The sequence below is a fragment of the Monodon monoceros genome, unplaced genomic scaffold (genome assembly GCF_005190385.1).
Source record: "Monodon monoceros isolate NGI ecotype Baffin Bay Population unplaced genomic scaffold, NGI_Narwhal_1 Super_Scaffold_14, whole genome shotgun sequence".
In the NCBI taxonomy this organism is placed as follows: domain Eukaryota; kingdom Metazoa; phylum Chordata; class Mammalia; order Artiodactyla; family Monodontidae; genus Monodon; species Monodon monoceros.
This window is the reverse complement of record NW_021703770.1, coordinates 20,325,097-20,349,873: the sequence shown is the minus strand read 5'-3', so window position 1 is coordinate 20,349,873 and position 24,777 is coordinate 20,325,097. Positions and strand designations below refer to the sequence as shown.

The 24,777-nt window shown below is 39.7% G+C and overlaps 1 long non-coding RNA gene across 1 annotated transcript; it reads right to left on the bottom strand.

Annotated features, from left to right (window-relative positions):
* Window positions 1–13,035: 13,035 nt before the first annotated feature.
* Window positions 13,036–24,337, bottom strand: LOC114895260. The gene is made up of 6 exons (XR_003793480.1): window positions 22,659–24,337; window positions 21,977–22,054; window positions 21,025–21,107; window positions 16,027–16,165; window positions 14,957–15,119; window positions 13,036–13,775 (listed from the first exon to the last, which is right to left on the bottom strand). It is a non-coding gene; the product is annotated as an uncharacterized LOC114895260 (long non-coding RNA).
* Window positions 24,338–24,777: the final 440 nt, after the last annotated feature.

The following is a 24,777-nucleotide window of genomic DNA, read 5'->3' as shown; positions in this document are numbered from 1 at the left end:
ATTCCATAGGTTGCCTTTCCATTTTGTTAATTGTTTCCTTTGTTGTACGGAAACTTTTTAGTTTAATGTAATCCTATTTGTTTACTTTTGCTTTTGTTGCCTGTGGTTTTGGTGTCATATCTGAGATATCATTGCCAAGACCAATGTCAAGCAGCTTTTTCCCAGAGTTTTACAGTTTCAGGTCTTAAATTCAAGTCTTTAATCCATTTTGAGTTGATTTTTGTTTATGGTGTGAAGAATCCAATTTCATTTTTTGCATGTAGGTATTTTGTTTTCTCAACATCATTTTTAAAGATATTGCTCTTTTCTCATTGTGCATTCTTGCTGCTTTTGTTGAAGATTAATTGACAATATATGCATGGATTTATTTCTGGACTCTCTATTCTGTTTCATTGCTCTATATCTCTATTCTTATGCCAGTACCATACTATTTTGAGTACTATAGCTTTGTAATATACTTTGAAATTCAGAAGTGTGGTGTCTTCAGCTTTGGTCTTCTTGCTAAAGATTACTTTGGCAGCTTGGGGTCTTTTGCAGTTCCAAATGAATTTTAGAATTATGTTTACTATTTCTGTAAAATATCCAAGACATCCTTTCTTAACAACCTGATGACACAGGATTTCTGGGTACCACTACAAAATGCCTGTCACTTCACCATTCCTGTTAGTGCTAAAAAGGAAAGAAAATAATGGAAAGGAAAGGAAAGGAAGAAATTTGTATCCTATCAGTCTCCAAACCATTTTCCCCCTCTTTGAAAGTCAGTTTCTTTATCCCAGAAAAACACTATATGGACAACTAATGAGTTGTTTATTTGCTTTTCAGGCTCTGCTACAACTGCTATGACCTGTAAAGGGATATATCTCTGCAACAGCCTGACTGCTTTGTTGCAAAAAGCTGAAGACCGCATATTCGCCTGCCTATAGACTAAGCCAGACAACTGATCATCCAGACAAGATATTTTTCTTTTTCATTTCTTTCTTTTGCCTTCCACTTCTCTTTTGTTCTTTTGATTTAGAGTTCTGTGATGCTTAATAAACAATACACTTCCTAGCAGCCATAAAGCAAGAAAAATTCAGTTAGGATTATAATCACAATTTCAATTATTTACACATGTTAGAAAATATTGCCATTGGGTTCTCAGAGTTATTTACTCTGGTGTTTTCTTCTATTTGGAAGTGCTAAAATATTAGCTCTATTCATTAAAACTGATTGTGTTTTAACATGTTTCTTCCCCCTCCCCTGACCCTGTCTGAAATCCAATTTACAGCCTGCTAAAGGACTCATAAGATTTTTATGGATTATTTCCTGGGGTCACATTAATCTGGCTCCTTGTTACTTTGCACTAATTTCACTTTGCCACAGTAAAGTAATGAGACTTGATCTCTCGGGAATTAATCCATAGAGACCTCTTAATGAGGCAAAGCCAGAACGGAGTGCGTCTACTGTAGTTAATTCTCCCAAGCACAATGGAGAAGAAGGAAGAGGTTGTCCTGCCCTTATGGGCAGTGTAACTTGGGGCCCAAATCTGGGGAGAGAGCAGGGAGGGGAGCAAAGAAGATGCACAGTGAGACCAGCCAGAAGCTGGGTATAGCCAAGGCTCAGCACGCCCTTCCACCTTCCGGGGACTAGAGCCAGGACCAGTGCCCATGCAAACCCAGTAGAGGAGAGGGAGAGAGGGCAAAGAAACAGCAAAGGAGCTAGATGGGTGGGGAGAGATTTCTTTGCTTTCACTGAGCATATGCTGACACACAGGACATGACTTCTCTCCTTCAGTCATCTCACACCCGAAGTCCACTTCTTATACCCCTTACAGGCACTTTTGTCTTCAGTGGAAACCTTAGTGATGAGAAGACTTAAGGCAAGATTCTGCCCCCATTTTCTCTTGTGGAGGAGGTCTGAGGTGTTAAGATTTCCTTTTCCAAGAAGTAAAAGCAACAAACTCTTGGAAAGCTTTGCAAGGAGTTAAAGCAAAAACTTAACATTTATTTGAGAAGAAGCAGTCCTCTCAAGTTGTAAACTGAGAATAAGAATAACTTGCACTTATAATTTTTATGGTGAATTGATACAGAAAATAGAAAAAACATTTAAAGAGAATGTGGAGAGAATGCATGTCAAGCCCCTAGCACAGTGGCTTGATATGAAAAGGCATATATAAAGGGCAGCTATATTATTTACATTGCTATTATATTCTTCAAGCAGATTTTTGTCATTTAGCAACAACTGGCCACCGGAAACACATTTAGGAATAACTTACTTTTTGAAAAGCACATTCGGGCTTCCCTGGTGGCACAGTGGTTGAGAGTCCACCTGCCGATGCAGGGGACACGGGGTCGTGCCCCGGCCCGGGAAGATCCCACATGCCGCGGAGAGGCTGGGCCTGTGAGCCATGGCCGCTGAGCCTGCACGTCCGGAGCCTGTGCTCCGCAGCAGGAGAGGCCGCAACAGTGAGAGGCCCGCATACCGCAAAAAAAAAAAAAAAAAAAGCACATTCATATGTGTTATCATACTGAATTTTCGTATCAATCAGGTAAGATGAGCAGGTAGTATTATCCTGTTTCACAGATAAGGAAACAGGCTATGGAGGTTAAGTAACCAATGGTAATTAGTAGCTCTGGGATGAAAACTAGGGCATGCTTCTCTTAGCCCTTTCCTATCTCCTCTCTTCCTAATTATCTTCCTACCAAATGTAAGAAGCTACAATTTGGGGAAGACCTGAATTTTTCCTGCTGTGTCAGAGACTGAAGGGGAAGTGGATGTAGTTTGTCTATTCAGGGTTGATCTATTAGCAAACTCCCTTGGCCAAAGCATACAGGTCACTACTCCAACTTACTTTATCAGTAAAAGAGCTGACACAATCCACTGATCTCCATCTATCTTGCTACCAGATCTAACTCTCCAACTGGAAAGATAAGAAAAGTGTGTTATATCCTGACACCTTGCTCTCCCCCTCAAAAAAAAAAAATAAATAAACAACATATAAAGTATCAGTGAAAATAAGGTATCACTAAGGAACTGTTCTCTGTTACATAGATGAAGAAAATTACAAGTTGTCCAATCTTGACGTTAATATGAAGCCAACATACAAGCTGGGAAAATTGCATTACCCCAACTTTTCTCTTAGAATAAAATTTCATTTTGTAGAGACATTAGAAAGGGAAAATACAATTTCTGGACTTATGGAAGAGACAGTTAAATTGTTTGTTACAGATATGATCAAAATCTATCAGGAGTTCAAATCACTGTTTAACAAAAATTTAGTGACTGACCCTAATATGATAGTAAATTTAAAAGTCATTATAACAATGATAATTTCATATACAGCAAAATCAAGGGCACTTCTGAGTAATGGTAATTCAGTGACTTGTTCTACATCAATAAATCCACTAACATCCCTCAGATAAGATTTAGGCCAGTGCTTAAATTGTGAAACTACAGTTAGTAAAGTTCCCAGTTGTCCTCAGTTCATCCATCAGTTCTTCCCAAAAGGCTTCAATAGCAGAGCATTCATTAATCACTCTCTAACATGTTGGATGCCTTATATGATATATTTTCATCTCCCTTTCATTTAGACTTAGTTGCCAAAATACTTTCAGAACCAAAATTAATTAAAAGAAATCAAGTTCAGTGATTAGGCATTGTTCCTGGCATTTGATCTTGAGTGGTAAATTGATGGGAAGAAAAACCAATAACTGATGTATTTTTTCTACCCATAAGTATTTCAAACTAAAACAAAAACCTCTCTAAAAAGACTTCAAGGCATTAAAGTCCTTCATCTGAAAGGAGATCCCCACTTGCTAGACAGAGAGAGCACTGGAAATTAAGCATGAAAAACTGTCCCATAAATCTATCCAAACTACAGCAGTAACAAAAGTTTTCACTGTGGAGGCCTCTGGGACAGAGGAAAAGCAATAGAAAGTAGAGAATGGGTAGTGTCTACACAGGAAAGAAGAAATATAAACAATACACGTTTGGGGAAAATTCAGCCTCAGTAGTAGTCAGAGAAATAAAAATCAAACCAAAATTACCTTTTCAGATTTTTTTTAATGAACAATTGCCCAAATTCTGCCCACAGCAAATGATCCAGGGCTTTCTAATTAAGAATTAAGCAGATTGAAGGTGGCGAGTAGAAGGATATACACTCACTCCCTCTTGTGAGAGCACGAAAATCACAACAAACTGCTGAAAAATCATTGACAGGAAGACACTGGAACTCACCAGAAAAGATACCCCACATCCAAAGACAAAGGAGAAGCTGCAGTGAGACAGTAGGAGGGGTGCAATCACAAAAAAATCAAATCCCATAACCGCTGGATGGGTGACTCACAAAATGGAGAACACTTATACCACAGAAGTCCACCCACTGGAGTGAAGGATCTAAGCCCCATGACAGGCTTCCCAACCTGGGGGTCTGCCAACGGGAGGAGGAATTCCTAGAGAATCAGACTTTGAAGGCTAGCAGGATTTGACTGTGGGACTTCAACAGGTCTGGAGGAAACGGGGCACTCTTGGAGGACACACACAAAGTATGTGTGCATCAGGACCCAGGGAGAAGGAGCGGTGACCCCAGAGGGGACTGAACCAGACCTACCTGCTAGTGTTGGAGGATCTCCTGCAGAGGCGGGGGGTGGCTGTGGCTCACCGTGTGGACAAAAACAGTGGCTGCAGAGGTTCTGGGAAGTACTCCTTGGCGTGAGCCCTCCCAGAGTCCGACATTAGCCCCAGCAAAGGGTCTGTAGGCTCTAGTGCTGGGTCCACTCAGGCCAAACAACCAACAGGGAGGGAAGTCAGCCCCACCCATCAGCACGCAAGTGGATTAAAGTTTTACTGAGCTCCGCCCACTAGAGCAACACCCAGCTCTACCCACCACCAGTCCCTTCCATCAGGAAGCTTGCACAAGCCTCTTAGATAGCCTCATCCACCAGAGGGCAGCCAGCACAAGCAAGAAGAACTACAATCCTGCAGCCTGTGGAACGAAAACCGCATTCACAGAAAGATAGACAAAATGAAAAGGCAGAGGACTATGTACCAGATGAAGGAAGAAGATAAAACCCCAGAAAAACAACTAAATGAAGTGGAGATAGGCAGCCTTCCAGAAAAAGAATTCAGAATAATGATAGGGAAGATGATCCAGGACCTTGGAAAAAGAATGGAGGCAAAGATTGAGAAGATGCAAGAAGTGTTTAACAAAGACCTAGAAGAATTAAAGAACAAACACCTAGAAGAGTGAAAGAACAAACGAACAGATGAACAATACAATAACTGAAATGAAAAATACACTAGAAGGAATCAATAGCAGAATGACTGAGGCAGAAGAATGGATAAGTGACCTGGAAGACAGAATGGTGGAATTCACTGCCACAGAACAGAATAAAGAAAAAAGAATGAAAAGAAATGAAGACAGCCTAACAGACCTCTGGGACAACATCAAATGCACCAATAATCACATTATAGGGGTCCCAGAAGGAGAACTGACAGAGAGAAAGGACCCGAGAAAATATCTGAAGAGCTTATAGTCAAAAACTTCCCTAACAAGGAAAAGGAAATGGCCACCTAAGTCCAGGGAGTGCAGAGAGTCCCAAGCAGGATAAACTGAAGGAGAAACACACCGAGACACATAGTAATCAAATTGACAAAAATTAAAGACAAAGAAAAATTATTAAAAGCAACAAGGGAAAAACAACAAATAACATACAAGGGATCTCCCATAAGGTTAACAGCTGATTTCTCAGCAGAAACTACAAGCCAGAAGGGAGTGGCATGATATATTTAAAGTGATGAAATAGAAGAACCTACAACCAAGATTACTCTACATGGCAAGGATCTCATTCAGATTTGATGGAGAAATCAAAAGCTTCACAGACAAGCAAAAACTAAGAGAATTCAGCACCACAAAACCAGCTCTACAACAAACGCTAAAGGAACTTCTCTAAGTGGGAAACACAAGAGAAGAAAACGACCTACTGAAACAATTAAGAAAATGGTATTAGGAACATACATATCGATAATTACCTTAAACGTGAATGGATTAAATGCTCCAACCAAAAGACACAGGCTAACTGAATGGATACAAAAACAAGACCCATATATATGCTGTCTACAAGAGACCCATTTCAGACCTAGGGACACATACAGACTGAAAGTGAGGGGATGGAAAAAGATATTCCATGCAAATGGAAATCAAAAGAAAGCTGGAGTAGCAATACTCATATCAGATAAAATAGACTTTAAAATAAAGAATGTTACAAGAGACAAAGAGGGACACTACATAATGATCAAGGGATCAATCCAAGAAGAAGATTTAACAATTATAAATATATATGCACCTAAAAAAGGAGCACTTCGATTCATAAGGCAAATGCTAACAGCTATAAAAGAGGAAACTGACAGTAACACAATAATAGTGGGGGACTTTAACACCTCACTTACACCAATGGACAGACCATCCAGACAGAAAACCAATAAGGAAACACAAGCTTTAAATGATACAATAGACCAGATAGATTAAATTGATATTTATAGGACATTCCATCCAAAAACAGCAGATTACACTTTCTTCTCAAGTGCACATGAAACGTTCTCCTGGATCACATCTTGGGTCACAAATCAAGCCCCAGTAAACTTAAGAAAATTGAAAACATATCAAGCAACGTTTCCAACCACAATGCTATGAGATTAGAAATAAATTAAGGGAAAAAAAAAGTAAAAAACTCAAACATATGGAGGCTAAACAATATGTTACTAAATAACTAAGAGATCACTGAAGAAGTCAAAGAGGAAATCAAAAAATACCTAGAGACAATTGACAACAGAAACACGATGATTCAAAACCTATGGGATGCAGTAAAAACAGTTTTAAGAGGAAGTTTATAGCAGTACAATCCTACCTCAAGAAACAAGAAAAATCTCAAATAAACAACCTAACCATACACCTAAAGGAACTAGAGAAAGAAGAACAAACAAAACCCAAAGTTAGTAGAAGGAAAGAAATCATAAAGATCAGAGCAGAAATAAATGAAATAAAAACAAAGAACATAATACCAAAGATCAATAAAACTAAAAGCTGGTTCTTTGAGAAGATAAACAAAATTGATAAATCTTTAGCCAGACTCATCAAGAAAAAGAGGGCGTGGACTCAAATCAACAAAATTACAAATGGAAAAGGAGAAGTTACAACAGACACCACAGAAATACAAAGCATTCTAAGAGACTACTACAAGCAACTCTATGCCAATAAAATGCACAACCCAGAAGAAATGGACAAATTCTTAGAAAGGTATAAACTTCCAAGACTGAACCAGGAAGAAATAGAAAATATGAACAGACCAATCACAAGTAATGAAATTGAAAGTGTAATAAAAAATCTTCCAACAAACAAAAGTCCAGGACCAGATGGCTTCACGGGTCAATTTTATCAAACATTTAGAGAAGAGCCAACACCCATTCTTCTCAAAATCTTCCCAAAAATTACAGAGGAAGGAACACTCCCAAACTCATTCTACGAGGCCACCATCACCCTGAAACCATAAAAAAACCCTCAAAGATACTGCAAAAAATGAAAATTATAGATCAATATCACTGATGAATATAGATGCAAAAATCCTCAATAAAATACTAGCAAACGGAATCCAACAGCACATTAAAAGTATCATACACTATGATCAAGTGGGATTTATCCCAGGGATGCAAGGACTCTTCAATATACACAAATCAATCAAGCTGTGATACACCATATTACAAACTGAAGAATAAAAGCCATATGATCATTTCAATAGATGCAGACAATTTTTCTAACAAAATTCAACACCCATTTATGATAAAAACTCTCCAGAAAGTGGACATAGAGGGAACCTACCTCAATATAATAAAGGCCACATATGACAAACCCAAAGCAAACATCATTCCCAATGGTGAAAAACTGAAAGCATTTCCTCTAAGATCAGGAAGGAGACAATGATATCCACTCTCACCACTATTATTCAACATACTTTTGGAAGTCCTAGCCACAGAAATCAGAGAAGAAAAGGAAATAAAAGGAATACAAATTGGAAAAGAAGTAAAACAGTCACTGTTTGCAGATGACATGATACTATACATAGAAAATCCTAACGATGCCACCAGAAAACTACTAGAGCTAATCAATGAATTTGGTAAAGTAGTAGGATACAAAATTAATGCACAGAAATCTCTGGCATTCCTATACACCAGCAATGAAAGATCAGAAAGAGAAATTAAGGAAACGATCCCATTCACCATTGCAACTAAAAGAATAAAATACCTAGGAATAAACCTACCTAAGGAGGTAAAGGACCTCTACTCAGAAAACTATAAGACACTGATGAAAGTAATCAAAGATGATACAGACAGATGGAGAGATATACCATGTTCTTGGATTGGTAGAATCAATACTGTGAAAATGACTACACTACCCAAAGCAGTCTACAAATTCAATGCAATCCCTATCAAATTACCAATGGTATTTTTTATAAAACTAGAACAAAAACTCTTAAAATTTGTATGGAGAGACAAAAGACCCCGAATAGCCAAAGCAATCTTGAGGGAAAAAAAACAGAACTGGAGGAATCAGACTCCCTGACTTCAGACTATACTAAAAGCTACAGTAATCAAGAAAATATGGTACTGGCAGAAAAACAGAAATATAGATCAATGGAACAGCATAGAAAGCCCAGAGATAAGCTCACACACCTATGGTCAACTAATCTATGACAAGGAAGCAAAGATATACAATGGAGAAAAGTGGTGCTGGGAAAACTGGACAGCTACATGTAAAAGAATGAAATTAGAACACTCCCTAACAGCATACACAAAAATAAACTCAAAGTGGATTAAAGACCTAAATGTAAGGCCAGACACTATCAAACTCCTAGAGGAAAACACAGGCAGAACACTCTATGACATAAATCACAGCAAGATCCTTTTTGACCAACCTCCTAGAGAAATGGAAATTCAAAAAAAATAAATAAACAAATGGGACCTAATGAAACTTAAAAGCTTTTGTACAGCAAAGGAAACCATAAATAAGAGGAAAAGACAACCCTCAGAATGGGAGAAAATATTTGCAAATGAAGCAACTGACAAGGGATTAATCTCCAAAATATACAAGCAGCTCATGCAGCTCAGTATCAAAAAAAACAAACAACCCAATCCAAAAATGGGCAGAAGACCTAAATAGACATTTCTCCAAAGAAGATATACAGATGGCCAATAAATACATGAAAGGATGCTCAACATCACTAATCATTAGAGAAATGCAAACCAAAACTACAGTAAGGTATCACCTCACACCAATCAAAATGGCCATCATCAAAAAATCTACAAACAATAAATGCTGGAGAGGGTGTGGAGATAAGTGAACCCTCCTACACTGTTGGTGGAAATATAAATTGATACAGCCACTATGGAGAACAGTATGGAGGTCCCTTAAAAAACTAAAAATAGAACTACCATATGACTCAGCAATCCCACTACTGGGCATATACCCTGAGAAAACCATAATTCAAAAAGACACATGCATCCCAATGTTCATTGCAGCACTGTTTACAATAGCCAGGTCATGGAAGCAACCTAAATGCCCATCAACAGATGAATGGATAAAGAAGACGTGATACATATATACAATGGAATATTACCCAGCCATAAAAGGAATGAAGTTGGGTCGTTTGTAGAGACGTGGATGGGCCTAGAGACTGCCATACAGAGTGAAGTATGTCAGAAAGAGAAAAACCAATACCGTACATTAATGCATATATGTTGAATCTATAATAATGGTACAGATGAACCAGTTTTCAAGGCAGAAATAGAGACACAGACGTAGAGAACAAATGTATGGACACCAAGGGGGGAAAGTGGCGGGGGGGGGTCGGGTGAGATGAACTGGGAGATTGGGATTGACATGTACACACTAATATGTATAAAATAGATAACTAATAAGAACCTGCTGTATAAAAAAATAAAATTAAATAAATAAATAAAATAAAAGACAAAAAAATTAAACAGCTTAAACAACTAAAAAAATCAGATAAAATAGGAGAATCAACAGTTTTCAGAAACTGGACAACTGGTACTGTAGGATAGTCATGTCTGAGAGAAGTGAAACAAACAAGATAAGCCCTACAAGTGACCCATCTTAATACCTGGGGAGCACATACTGGCCACAGCATAGGGACTGGGCACCCAGACAGAGCTGAGCAGTCTCCCTGAGTTGAATAGATAGAGAGTTTGGGATTCAGAGAGCCCAAGGTGGAGAGAAATGGTGTATTCTGGATACAGACAGAGTACTGGGGAGGGGAGAGCTTCACTCAAAAAGCTCTGGACAGTGGCAGAGAGTGACCCTGGAGTCTTTGGCTAGCTACTGATTAGCACATACATGTGAGAAAACTATAAAGGCCACAGAAAGAAAGGGAGCATTTAAAATAATCTTCCAGGAAAATACAGTGTGAAAAAGAGTTACTACTTTCACCAGCCAGAATAGAAAGAACTCCTAACACACACGGCATTAAATAGAGTCCTTAGAGAATATTTTCCCAGGAGTAGGGCCAAATTAACCCTAGACTAAAGGCTGCTCTAGGTTTCCCTTAACAAAACTGTCAACAAATAACTGTGTCCTAAAAAGAAGTCTCAAATTATTGAAAGGGATAAAAAAAGTCCAGCAGCTAACAATATAAAATTCACAAAATCTACTAATCAAAAATTACTAGGCATGCAAAGAAACAGAAAAATATGACTCATAATGAGGAGGTATATCAATCAATATAAACAGACCCAGAAATGACAAATGATAGACTTAGTAAAAATCAAGGAGGCTAATCAACTATAATAAATGGACTCCTTATGTTTAAAAAAGTAGAGAAAATTTAAGTATGATCAGGATGGTGTGGAAAATATGAAAAGATACAAATGAAACTTACAGAAATAAAAATAGCAATATCTGAGTTGAAAAATACCCCAGATGGGATTAACAGCAGATTAGATATGGCAGAAGTAGAGGATATAAAATAGAGCCATAAAACTACACAACATGAAATAAAAGAGAAAAGATTCCATGGGGGAAAGGAACAGGGAACTTTCCTTGAACACGGAACTGTGATATAATATTAAGTGAACTAACATATGTATAATTGGAATCTCAGAAGCGGGAGGCAGTAAAAATATTTGAAGAAATAATGGCAGACTTTGATGAAAACTATAAACCCACAGATCCAAGCAACTCAGTGACTTCAAGTAAAAGAAACATAAAGAAAGCCACATCAAGGCAAATGATAATTAAATCTCTGAAAATTAATACCAAAGAGAAAATCACAGAAGCATAAAATTATATTGGGAGGAAGAAAATTAAAAATAACAGACTTCTCATCAGAAATAATACAATCCAGAAAACAGTGTACTTATATCTATAAAATATTGGGAAAAAACTGTCAACCTAGAACTCCATAATCAGTGAAACTATCTTTCAATATAAAAGTGAAATAAAGACTTGAAGGAAAAGAGAAAAAAATAAATATATCATCTGTCATGAGTCAATAGGTTAGAACATGAGACAAAGAATAGTCTGATGAAAGTGGGGGAAAGGATCCTCACTTATATAAATTGTCCAGGAAAAGACCCCCCCCGCCCCCGCCCAAAGAGGTGACATTTGAACAGAATCCTGAGGGAGGCAGTCATGAAAACGTCTTTGTGACAGAGAAAAGCAAGTGCAAAGGTCCTGGGGCAGAATTGTGCTTGCTGTGTTCAAGGAACAGCAAGGAGGCCAGTATGGTTTTATATCAGAGTGAATGGGAAGAGAAATAACAAAAGGTGAAGGTGCAAAACAGGTTGTACAAAGCGAAACCATTTAAGAAGCAGTTGCAGTTGTCCAGGAGAGAGATGATGGGCTTGGAGCAGACTGGTAGGTGTCATAGGTAGAATAACACCCAAATGTATCACATCCTAATCCCAGGAACCTGTGAATATGTCACCTTACATGGCAAAGTTATCTTTCCAGATGTTATTAAGTTAAAGACCTTGAGGTGGAAGATTATCCTGGATTAACTGGATGGGTCAATCTGATCATATAGATCCTTAAAAACAGAGATCCTTTCCCAGCTCTGGGCAGAGGGAGAAGGGAACATGAAAGCATGGCCAAAGAGATGCAACATTGCCGGCTTTGAAGATGCAAGAAGGGGCTATGAGCCAAAGAATAAGCACTAGAAGCTGGAAAGGGCAAAGAAAAGGATTCTCCCCTAGAGCTTAAGAAAGCTTAAGGAACATAGCCCAGCAAACACCATGATTTTAGCCCACTGAGACTCATGTCAGACTTCTGACCTACAAACCTGTGAGAGAATAAATGTGTGCTCTCTTAAACCACTGAGTCTGTGGTAATTTGTTACAGCAGCAATAAATAATGAACACAGTAGGGATGAAAGTAGAAATGTCACTATGGCTGCAGTAGAGAGAACTGGCCAGGGAACAGAGAGGGCAAAACTGAAGGCAGGGAAGGCAGTTACGATCAACTCTTTGTTTTGTGTCCAGGTTTCAGCTCTTGCATTTAGCCCTTAGTTAAAAAGAGGTATATTAATGTGCCTCTACTAATGCCCAACATAAAAAGAGAAATGTTCACCATCCTTATCCATTTAGAAGAACAAAATATGCTTATCAAAACAAAAATTTAGTATATATATACAATGGAATATTACTCAGCCATAAGAAAGAATGAAATAATGCCATTTGCAGCAACGTGGATGGACCTAGAAAATATTATGCTTAGTGAAATGTAAGACAAATACTGGATATTATCACTTATATGTGGAATCTAAAGAGTAATACAAATGACTATATATGCAAGAAACAGAATTACAGATATAGAAAAAAAACTTGTGTTTACCAAAGGGGAGAAGGAAGGGGGAGGGACAAATTAGGGGTATGGGATAAACAGATACAAACTACTATATATAAAATAGATAAACAACAAGGGTATACTATATAGTACAGAGAATTATAGCCATTATTTTGTAATAACCTATAATGGAGTATAATCTGCCGAACACTGAATCACTATGCTACATACTTGAAACTAACATAATATCGTAAATCAACTATAGTTCAATTACACAAATAAATAAAGTATTCATATTTTTTAAAAAGCATGGAATGGAAGGCTGAGCAGTGTAGTGAAATTCCAGCTAGAAAAGGGGTCATACAGGCTGATTAAAGAGAAAGTCATTATAGGAAGAATCACTATAGTTAATAGCACATCAAAATCATCTTTAATAACACCAAATAAAAGTCGCTAGAGATGATTTCTGCAAAGGCAGAAATTGCAAATCACTTCCCAATGAAGTATCCTCAGTGTTTCCTGCTGAGCCCTCTTCTATGGGTGGTGTGGGGCGAGGCATGTGAAGTAGACATGTATCCCCAGAGCAGGGCTGTCAGCTCCAGAAACCCTTCTGCTCAACTGGGAGGATTGTCAAGACTACCCCTCAAGTCCCAGCCTCCTACACTCATGTTTCCAGAGCCCTGAAGTCACTCTTAATAATTGGAGTGAGATCAGTCAATATCCTCCATGCCCACGTGGATGAAAGTCATGGCACAAGTCACTGAGCCCGACGTGTCTCTACAGATTTGCAGCATCTGGCCCACATCTGGGCGGCTCAGGAGAGCGTCGCTGATTGCCAGAATGCTCTTCTTCTCCGAGCCGCCTTCTCCAGTCCATAAACTTCCAGTGTCTCCAGCTCTTGCTTCTCTTTGTGGAAACAGATTTCTTTTTCTGTGGCAGCAAGATGCTGAGGAGATTCAGAAAAAAATTCCTTTTCATTTTCAATTAGGACATCACCAACACAGCAGAGGACATGGACTTAATGCCACCAACAATCCATCAGTGCCTCTTCTTAGACAAAGCAGGGTCACCAAGAACAATACCTGCTACCAATTTTTGAGCAGTTACTGTGCTCCAAGCACTGCGTATGTATAGGATTTAATCCTAACAGCACCACCTTGAAGCAGGTACTATCATCTCCTCTTTAAAGATGAAGAAATTAAGACTGGAAGAACGATAATTTGCCAAAGTTCTCGCGGCTTATGTATACCAGAGTGAGGATTCGAACCCATGTCTCCCTGACTCCACTAGGCTGAAGCCTTCTGGTAGATAATGAAGAAAACTCCTGGACCCCTTGACACCTCTCTCACACACATTCAAACACTGAAATGTAAGGTTAAACCATGTATAGTCTGTAATGGAACTCAGGTGCCTTAAACAACAACTACAGCCTCCAGTGGTCTCATCCAGAAAAGTATTCAGCATATATTTGCTACCTGAAGCTGGGGGTTACAATGAGAGCCAGATTATCTCGAAACAAAGGACTGAGATTTGACTGGAGACGTTCATTTGTAACTGCACTGGCACATTTGCACTTCCGTAAAGCTGACGGCTTCCTCTCATTTATCCACACCTGATGGGAGCCCAACCTTCTGGTCTGTGCAACCGATGAGTCTTCCCATTTGAGTCACTTTTAGTGCTGGAAATCCTTCCAGGTCACTCTCAGGAATCTCAACCCTAATCCTACTGGCAGTACAGAACGACAGATAAGAATGAATGATTTGGTGGAGAACAGACTTGGGTTCAAATCCCAGCTGGGCCACTGATTAGACATACCCCTGTGGGTAAGTCACAGCTGTCCACACCTCAGTTTTCCCATTTGTGAAACGAGGATAGCAAAACTTCACAGGGTTGTAACAAGATAAATGAGGTAATGTGCGTAAATCTCTTCGCACAGTGGCACATGGTAAGCGGTCAACAAATGCTACTATTAGTGCTATTACCACATAGCTCAGGACACAAGTGGCAATTAAAGCCAAGGACAAACAACACAGACCAGGGCAATGAGCCCTTCACCCCCTGTGAACCTCCAGAGAGATCTTAGCAGAAACTGAGCTGAAGCTGGGCAGCACAGAGAGGAAAGCTCACCGTCAGCACATCTGAAATGTTTCCAGACATTCCCCAGGTGGTGTACCCCAACTAGCCATGGCCTGTCACACTGGGCTCTTCTCCTGTCCTGTCCCCCGACTCCATTTCAGTGGTCCCTCCAGGGGGAGCAGACAGAGATGATCCATGAAGATGATTCACTGGGCTGAAAAAAGAAAATATTATGACTTTCATTTATATTTTTATGTTTTTTTAAACTTATATTTGATACTATGAATAAAATAGACAACTGAGGGGAACGTACTGTAGAGCACAGGGAACTCTACTTAATGCACTGTGGTGACCTAAATAGGAAGGAAGTCCAAAAGGGAGGGGACTGTGCTGTAGAAACTGTGCAGTAGAAACTAATGCAACACCGTAAAGCAACTATACTTCAGTAAAAATTAATTTTAAAAAATAGTTATAGGGCTTCCCTGGTGGCGCAGTGGTTGGGTGTCTGCCTGCCGATGCAGGGGACGCAGGTTCGGGAGGATCCCACATGCCGCGGAGCGGCTGGGCCCGTGAGCCATGGCCGCTGGGCCTGCGCGTCCAGAGCGTGTGCTCCGCAACGGGAGAGGCCACAACAGTGAGAGGCCTGTGTACCGCCAAAAGAAAAAAAAAAAAAAAAAAAGTTATATTCATATTTGTACTGAATCCAAAGATACACATATAAATATATTTGGGATACATGCTCGTTGTTTTTAACTAATAGGGAGTGAAATCTGAAAAACAAAATGTGAAGATGAGTGTTCTATCCAGTTCTTAAAGAGATACAAGGTTATAAGGTCAAGTACCGGGCAGGCATCATTCAGTCCACAAGGGTCAGGTGGGTAAGCACCACCTCAGTGCTATCAGCTGATCAGTCACTGGTCCTTCCTGATGTGTTACCTTTAGAAGTCAACACAGAGCCCACACCCAAATTATCGAGGCAGCTTGCGTAGGGCTCTGGACTGGGAGTCAGAATATTTGGATTTAAAACCTGGCTCCGCTCTTTACTCGTGTGACATCACTGGGTAAGTCATTTAACTCTGAGAATCAGTTTCCTCCTCTCTTTCTAGATGAATAATACATACTTCAAAGGGTTGTTGTGACCTCTAAGTGAGGTGATGTCTATCGAAGGGCTTCAATGACAGTTGAATCTAACTCATTCATCTCTTGGCAGCTGAGCTGAATAGTGATGACTGATGGGTTAACACCAGTTGATTGTCTGCTCTGTGGAAAAGAAGGAGAACTGTTCTGTGTCGTGCTAGATGAGAAGATCAATACAGGGAAGAATTTTTGGAACAGAACTAAAAATCTGCACTGTCTTGCCAAATATTGGATTCCCCATCACAGACATACATGTTCAAGCTGAGGCCCTATGTCTAGAGATTTTGTAAAGCAGACTCATTTTGAGTGAGAAGTTTGGTGTAGACAACTTTTACTAAAGTTTTATTACTCTAAGCCAAATAAAATGAGAATTCCTTAAAGAGTAACATGATTGCTAGCAATATTAGGCCCTCTGACAGGTCAAGGGGAAAATGATGGGCATTTGGGCTCAGGGGTAGCTTTTGATATACTTGAAACCATACATCTCCTAATTCATCCACACTAGACCTACCTCCCAACAGTCCTTCAAATCCCTGTCATATGAAATAAGTTGTTCAACAATTCACTTAGCCTGGTGTCCAAAACCATTTGATTTATCCCTACTTACAGACATGTTGTTCTGGAAAGATACTCAAGAGGAATAAATCACATCAGTGTCAAAACTTTAAACAACTCATTCACAAGTATTTTATCTCCAGCCCAGACCTTGTCTTTGAGGAACAGACCCGTATGGTCAACCTATACCTTACCATCTAACTTCAATACTTCCTAAAATAAACTCATCATGTTGCCTTTACCCCCACCTTCTAGCTTTTCTTGTCTTGATGAATGATACCACCATCCATCCATTTGTCCCACTCAGAAGCCTAGGGTCATCCTTGCCCCCGCTTACTCCCTCCCTCCCCATATCTTATCATTTTTACATTCTAAATACCTCTTGAATGCATCTACTCCTTTCCCTTCTCTTCCACCACTCACTACTTTAGACCAAGCTTCTGTTACCTGTTGCCTGGACTACTGCAGTAGCCCCCTGTGGTCTTCCTCATCCAGTCTTACCCTCCTCCCGTTGCTCACTACTTGGGCTTCCCAATACTCCTAAAACAAAGCTCAAAATGAGCCACAGTGTGCTGTGTCGTCTGGCTCTGACTCGGAGCTCAGCCCATCTCCTTGCTGCTCTCCCTCCCTCTTCACTTCAGCCACGTTGACCCTCTTTCTGGTTCTCATACTCTCATGTTGCCATCCATCGCAGGGTCTTTTCTCAACCTTCCCTCTGCCAGGAAGACCCTTCCTTTATATGCCTCCTTAGGTCCTACTCATCCTTCTTAAGGGTTGCTTAAGAAGCATCATCATTTCTTCAAGGAAGCCTTCTGTTACCTCTTGGACCATCTCAAATGTCCTATTTTAGGCTCTTAGGGCAATAATTAGCACGTGTCACAGAAGAAGATGTATATTAGTGTGTGATTATTCTTATTTCTGTACATTTCCCGCAGTAAACTATAACATACATGAGGACAAGAACAGTGATATTTTTGCTCACCACTGGATCCTAGAATGTTGTACAGTGCCTGGGATATAACAGATCCTCAATAAATATCTGGTTAATAACTAAACAAATCAATAATGATGAATGAAACTAAGAATAAATGTTCTATGTGCTTGTGCAAGTCTCTTCATCTCCCCTCTCCTGATTTTAACTCTATGAAATTGGGAGGCAGGAGAAGCAGGTAAGAAATAAACGGGAGAGGGAATTACACAGCACCTAGAATCACCAACGACTCAAATTCTTTTGTTCCAAAATGTGAAATTTCAAAAATTCTAATGGAATCAAAGATCCAAAAAGAAAGTTGTGCTCCTGCCGAGCTCACAAATACATGCTTTTTTTTCCCCCATAAATAGAACAAACAGATGCTATCTGCAAGGCTCACAGCACATCTGTGCAGATAAAGCAGCAGCGCTGGGGTGTCCTGGGAAAGAACTGATTTGCATGTTTGCTCTCTGGCGTGCAAACGCTCACACATTCCTTCCAGAGAGCTCTGAAATGGCCACTTTCAGAGAATCTAGGTTGTGGTTTTGCATGTATTCTTCAAGTTCACCTTCAGTCCCTGTATTTGAGAAATATTCATGTTAAAAAAAAAAAGTTTTAAAGAAAGCTTTGCTGGCTGGAGGGCTTCTTTCCTCCCTGGCACCCTCCCTTTCTCAAGCTCTCACATTTGAGTGTTGTCAAGTTATCATGCTTTAACTAATCAAAACAAAGGTAATATGAGAAACGACTAAAAGTTTTATGCCAAGTATGAAAACTGCCTGAAGAAGATGGTGGCAGCAGCCAGTCAAAAGACTCAACTTTCTTTCTGAGAAAATAGGACTTTGATTTACTTACAGTATTTTCTCCTAAGGGTCTCAAAATCTTTTTCTTTCTTTTTAAATATTTAAGGTTACCTGGTAAGGAGTTTTCTTAAGCAAGGTGGACAAACTGAGGCCTGTGATGTCCTTTTTTAAAACAGGCAGTAGCTGAAATAAATTGAAAGTGATTTCTTAATTCCCACAAGAGACAATGCTAAAAAAAAAAGAGGTGGGAATGGGAATTCTTTGCTCTGGGATCCCAGGCCGCAGAGAAGCTTAATCTAATTTGCATAGGAGGCCGGGAGTTCCTGGAATTGCACTCCCATGTGGCCCTTACAATCCCACCCCTATTTCCACCACTGACCATGTGCTGCTTTTTTTATGGTAACTGGACATTAAACTTCATAAAAGCAGTAAAGTTCAGCTAATCACTTAGAAAACCAGGCAAATGAATACACTACTCTAAAATGGTGACGTCTTTAAGAACCTTTGGTAGTTACTGAAACAAACAAGGGAATACTGTATCTACTGACAGTTAAGCCAAAAAAGAAAAAAAGTTCATGTTTCCTACTCAATATATTTTTCTTCGTTCAGACTTCAGACAACTTCGCCCTACCACACCCAGCTACTTGTGACTGGTTCCAAAGAGTGACACCAGCTGATGAAAGACGACCTTCTTACAACTCTTTCCCGCCAAAGACTCATGGTGAGATGGCCCTTCTCCAGCAGACTATACACTTCATCATCTGTGTCCGTCCTTCTGTCCCCAGAGAGACAAGCTCCAAGGGGAAATCACCCTTCCGAGGCAGCTCTGGATCAAACCTTGGGAAGTGAAACCAGGGATGTGCAGATCAGCTCGGACTGCTGGCCACCCCCTCAGAAGCTGAGTCACTGACCTGGCCGGTTCATTTAATCACTTGGAAAGTGGTTAGACTGAACAGGACATGTAGTGATTAGTAATTCAGACTGGTCTCAGAGCTTCATGTTTTTCACTTTTAGACGCCAACTGCAGCCTTTCTCTTGGAGTCAACAGGAAGTGAGAATTGCAAGCCAAATTTGACACCACTTGACGTAACCAGGGATGGACTTGGGCCCTTATTTCTCCACCCAATAACACAGAGATTTTGAAAGTGAGTCCTTCTAGTTAAACACATCAACCGAGTACCAGGGGCAGAATAAGGAATTAAGAATTGAAGAAAACCTATTTTGATAACTCAGACTTAACCCCTTCTTCTTATCTGGCTTTCATTGAATAAAAAAGTAAATTAAAAAAAAATTTCTGTCTCAGATATAGATCTGAAGATGGTAAAAATAAAAAGAAATAATATTTATTAAATAAGCTACTCCCCACACTAATTAGAAAATGATTGTGATTGAGGCAAACACAAGATCTACTTTCCCGATTAATTTTTCTCATCATGATGCATTTGTGAAATATCCTAAACTGGGCACAGTAAGACATGGCCACGTAGTCGAAAGCGAAACAGATAGACTTTTTATAAAACATTTCCTATTTCTGGTTACAGTTACTGTTGTGATGATTGATTCATGTTCAGCCATTTCCAACTACAGTTGTGGTACTAGCAATGAGATTTAAAATTTGATCATTTTACATGGACTGTTTGGTGAAGGAAAGTAATATGTGTATGTCTTTGCACTCACTCCTGTTCTTTCTCTATTTTCTGTCTTTCCTCTCCAATCCATCCCATACCTAGTCCCCAGATTACTTTTCCTAAAATATCACTGCTGTGCATTTATTCACTTGAAATTGGTTGAAACCTGACCACACGTCAGTGGTCACTTAGCTAAAAACTGACAAGAAAAGGTAAACATGATGGTTTTACCCTTGAAATGTTCATAGTCAGTGATAATTCTCTAGTCAAAAGTCTTAGTTCTTTCCAGGACTGTGAGATCCGGTTCAAACTTTAACCTGATAGTTCTGAACTCCTAAGTTTAGGCCTTCCCAGAATTATCTTCTCCCAAAGTGCCCACACTCAAGCCCATACCCCTGCCTCTCCACCACATAATCTAAAATGCCCCTTCCTTTACATATCCAAATTCCCTCAGAACCTAACTCACTTACCTGTCACAAGACCGTGCCTGATCATTCAGCCTTTTCCCTTTTTCTAAATTCCAAAAGCCCAGATTATCTTTATCAATTTTCAGCTTAACACTATCCCACATACCCTGTCCTGACCAAAATTCAACTGTAAATACATACATACATTTGAACCGACATATATACATACCTGTATATTAAAGAAAAGAGAGCTGGACTTGGGACATTCATTCTGTAATGAAAACTGGGGCAAATGCTCCATTGGCATAATGAGGTTGGGATTATCATTTTACAAAAACAGGCAGGGGGAGGGGTTCCAAGCTATGTTATTAGGAGGAATATAAATTTCTCGTGTAACTCAGATAGGATGCTCTTTAGAAGAAAATTAATTATTATTACAGGAAGCTTTGTTTATTTCAGACTCTTTAGGAGAAAACAGTAGCTCCCTGATACAGAAGCCTTTGCTCTTTCCCCATTTCCCTCTGCCAGGCTTCAGAGTTTCTCCTTCCTGCTCCCCTCCCTGACCCTCCCGCCACTCACTCCCCCAGCTCACCCCAAGGAGACACCAAACATTAGCACCTACCCTTTCTTAGAGTCAACAAAGATTGAGTGGAAGGAACAGTCCAGTGCACCTTCCTTTTCTGTAGGGATGATGGGGTATCTATCCTAAGAAAAGAGGACATCAAAATGTGGACGAATAATAGAAGAGGTCTTCTTGGAGCAAAGGAAGGGGAGAGAAGGAGCTTGGGGCATGTCCATGTGGAAAACCCTTGGAATCTAGGCAATATGGTCCCATCTCTTCATGTGGGACAAAGGATTAAGTTGGTTCACCCAGTTCCTGATTCTCCCCTCTCCGCCTCATGATGTATGACTCTGAGGCAGTTAGTTACCTAAACTCTTCAGGAGGAAAAAAAAAAAAAGAAAGAAAGCTCAGTAATCACAAATGTGGAACGAACCATCAGGGGTTATCCCAATACTTCACTGCATATTATAAACTATTGGGAAAGACATTCCTGAGGATGACTAGGAATCTAGGAAATCATAAAGCTGAATACCACCCTGCTCCCCAGCCCCACTCCCAGCTTCCACCATCCCCAGCAGATATCCTGAGGGCCCAAGTTTACCCAGCACTGAAGGAGCAAAGACCCCCTTTGATTGGGGGAAAACTAGGACATTAAGAAGAAGACTTCCTTTGACTGCCTTCTTTCTGTGTCTCTCCACTTGACCACGGATGTTTCAATCACATGTTAAGCACTGTTTTCATTTGATGAGTCATCTTCAGTCTCATGAATTACTGTGTCAAAAGAGTTTCTTACAATATGTTCAGAATAAGTGTCATGTCGGGAAAAAGTGCTCATGGGCAAGCTACTCAATTCCAGCTACATTTCTACCTGTGGATCACACAGAAGGCTGGCCTGACCTTGCAATAATTTTAATTTCTTCTTTCTAGGTTCCCCACAGCTTTGAAGCCAAATGCTATTCATCTTGTTTACACAAACCCAAGAGTATCAAGCATGGTGTACATCAATACTTACAGCCTTTGTCATGTATGTCTGCTACAGTCATGTAACGTATGTGCCAAGATTCATTGTGTCCTTAATCACTTTCTTTATCTGTAAAACAAATAGTTTGCAGCAACATGGACGGACCTAGAGATTGTCATACTGAGTGAAGTAAGTCAGACAGAGAAAGACAAATATCATACAATATCACTCATATGTGGAATCTAAAAAGAGTACAATTGAACTTATCTACAAAACAGAAATAGAGTTACAGATGTAGACAACACACTTATGGTTACCAGGGGGTAAGGTGGGGAGGGACAAATTCGGAGACTGGGATTGACATATACACACTACTATGTATAAAATAGAGAACTAATAAGGACCTACTGTACAGCACAGGGAAGTCTATTCAATACTCTGTAATGACTTATATGGGAAAAGAATCTAAAAAAGAGTGGATATATGTATAACTGATTCACTTCGCTATACACCTGAAACTAACACAACACTGTAAATCAACTATACTCCAATAAAAAATTTAAATTAAAAAAATTGTAATAACACATACCCACAACCATAGATTTGTAAAGATTAAATGAGTTAGTATGACCTATATGTGCTTAGACCAGGCATTGGAAAACTTCTCTGTAAAGGACCCTATAGAAATATTTCTAAGTTTTACAAGTCAGGCAGTCTCTGTCTCAATACTCACCTCTGTCATTGTGGAGCAAAATCAGTCCCAGACAAATGAGCATGGCTGTGTTCCAATAAAACTTTATTTACAAAGAGAGGTGGTAAACTGGATTTGGCCCATAGGCAGGTGGTAAACTTTGATGGCCCCTAGATGAAAGGATAAGTGTTTGATAAATTTGGTATGATCACACTTATTACCTAATCAATGCTGGCAGTTCTTCATGTTCATATTGTGTTTCTCTTTCTTAGCAACATCTGGAATTGAATTCTGGATACCTTAACTTACCTATCATCACTGTGGCCACTGATGCAGAAAGGAAAGGTAGGAGGGTTTTCATCTTGCTTATACGTGCATATCATCTAGTGGTAGAAAAGTGTAATTGCAAGATTTTTTTTTTTTTTAATGTCCTGGGCCATGTTCAAGCACACCCTGGTAAGAGGGTCGCTTCCTCAGTCTGCCCACAGTGGGCATCTACAACTGGACTAAAGGGCCAGTCCAATCCACCTGGTTTCAAGGAACTTTCCAACAGGCCTTTGACAGGTGTTCTTATAACTCAGAGTTTGATGTCAACAACCAAAAGTGTTCACTGAGGAGATAAAAAGAAACTATTTAAGAAATAAATATTATTTATTAGTCAATTAACTGTTTATATATGTGTGTTTAATAATACTAACAAATCCTTTAGAGAAACCATACAGTATAGGTATGTTTTTATCTTAAAATTAGCCTTCACGATGAGCCCTTGGCATAAGGTGGTGGCAACTCTTTGAGTCCAGGTCATATTTCTCTTTATATCCTTCATGGATGCTGCCTACTGGTCACTACCTCCTTCCTGTCTACCTTCTGGGCTGACCCATGCTGCATTTGTACTTCCCCAGATCATTGCCAAGAACACTAACCGCTGAGAATTCTCAGTCTTTCTGTAACTATGCAGAGGTTAGAACTTAAGTAAACAGGATCTTCATAAAAACCACAGTTCTAGAACTCAGGCTCTTCATTATTAATATTTTTTGTGGAGAGCCTCTCTACCAGCATATTCTCTGAAAATAATTTTGATACATGGATGCCTGCAGATTATCATTATTATATGTTAACATTGTTTGTTATTATGGTGAAGCAAGTATATCAGAAGACACTTTTTTTTTTTTTTTTTTTTTTTAGGTAAGAAGTGGATTTATTTCAAGAGAAACACACTCCATAGACAGAGTGTGGGCCATCTCAGAAGATGACAGCGGCACCAGGGTATGGGGTTGTCAGTTTTTATAGGGGTGGGTAATTTCATAGGCTAATGAGTGGGAGGAGTATTCCAGCTATTTTAGGAAGGGGCGGGGATTTCCAGGAATTGGGCCACCGCCCACTTTTTGATCCTTAGGTTTGGCCTTGGAACTAGAAGACACATTTTTTAAAATGTATGTATGTATCAATATTAATAGTGAGAAAAAAGGAAGCTTTCCAGCTCTATATTTCCTTGTTGTGTCTCCCTCACTGAATAGAATTCATTTAGGGACCTTCGAGGAGTTACTTTATAATAAAAAGAATTCTGACCTCTAACAACTTGATTTTCTTTTCCTCCCCTGGAATCAGTAAGACATCATTGGGTTTGTATCCCATAAGCAAGTTCATATCCCCATTCATATCCCATCAGTGACATGAGTGATGGCTGGAGTCTGGGATGCTTTGTCAGCAACAGAGGAAGCCTCCTGCTTTCACACCCCACCCCACCCCCAGATGACTCTGTCTGTCCCCCTTCTTCCTGAGATTCATAAGTATCCAGAGTTTCTCAAATGCTCTTTCACCACTACCACCATCACTGCAACCACCACCTGCCTTCCAGAGCAGCTGGCTGGCCTGGGACCTGCTTCCCCATCTTTTTTCCTGGACTCCCTTCCTGGGTATCTGGGTCCCCTCCCCTTCATTCCTACTGCCTTGACTTAGAAGGATCTCCCTCCTCTGCTTTTGAGGAAATTCTCAACTCCATTCTACATTTCCAAACAAAAATCCCTATTTTGTTTCCCCCAAATCATGGAGCTGACCAGAAAAACTGGATTGAATTGGCCACAGCGCCGTTTGGACTCTCTTTGTGATTTTTGGCTACTCGCTCTTCCCAGTAGTTTACACTGACATGTCAGATTTTCCA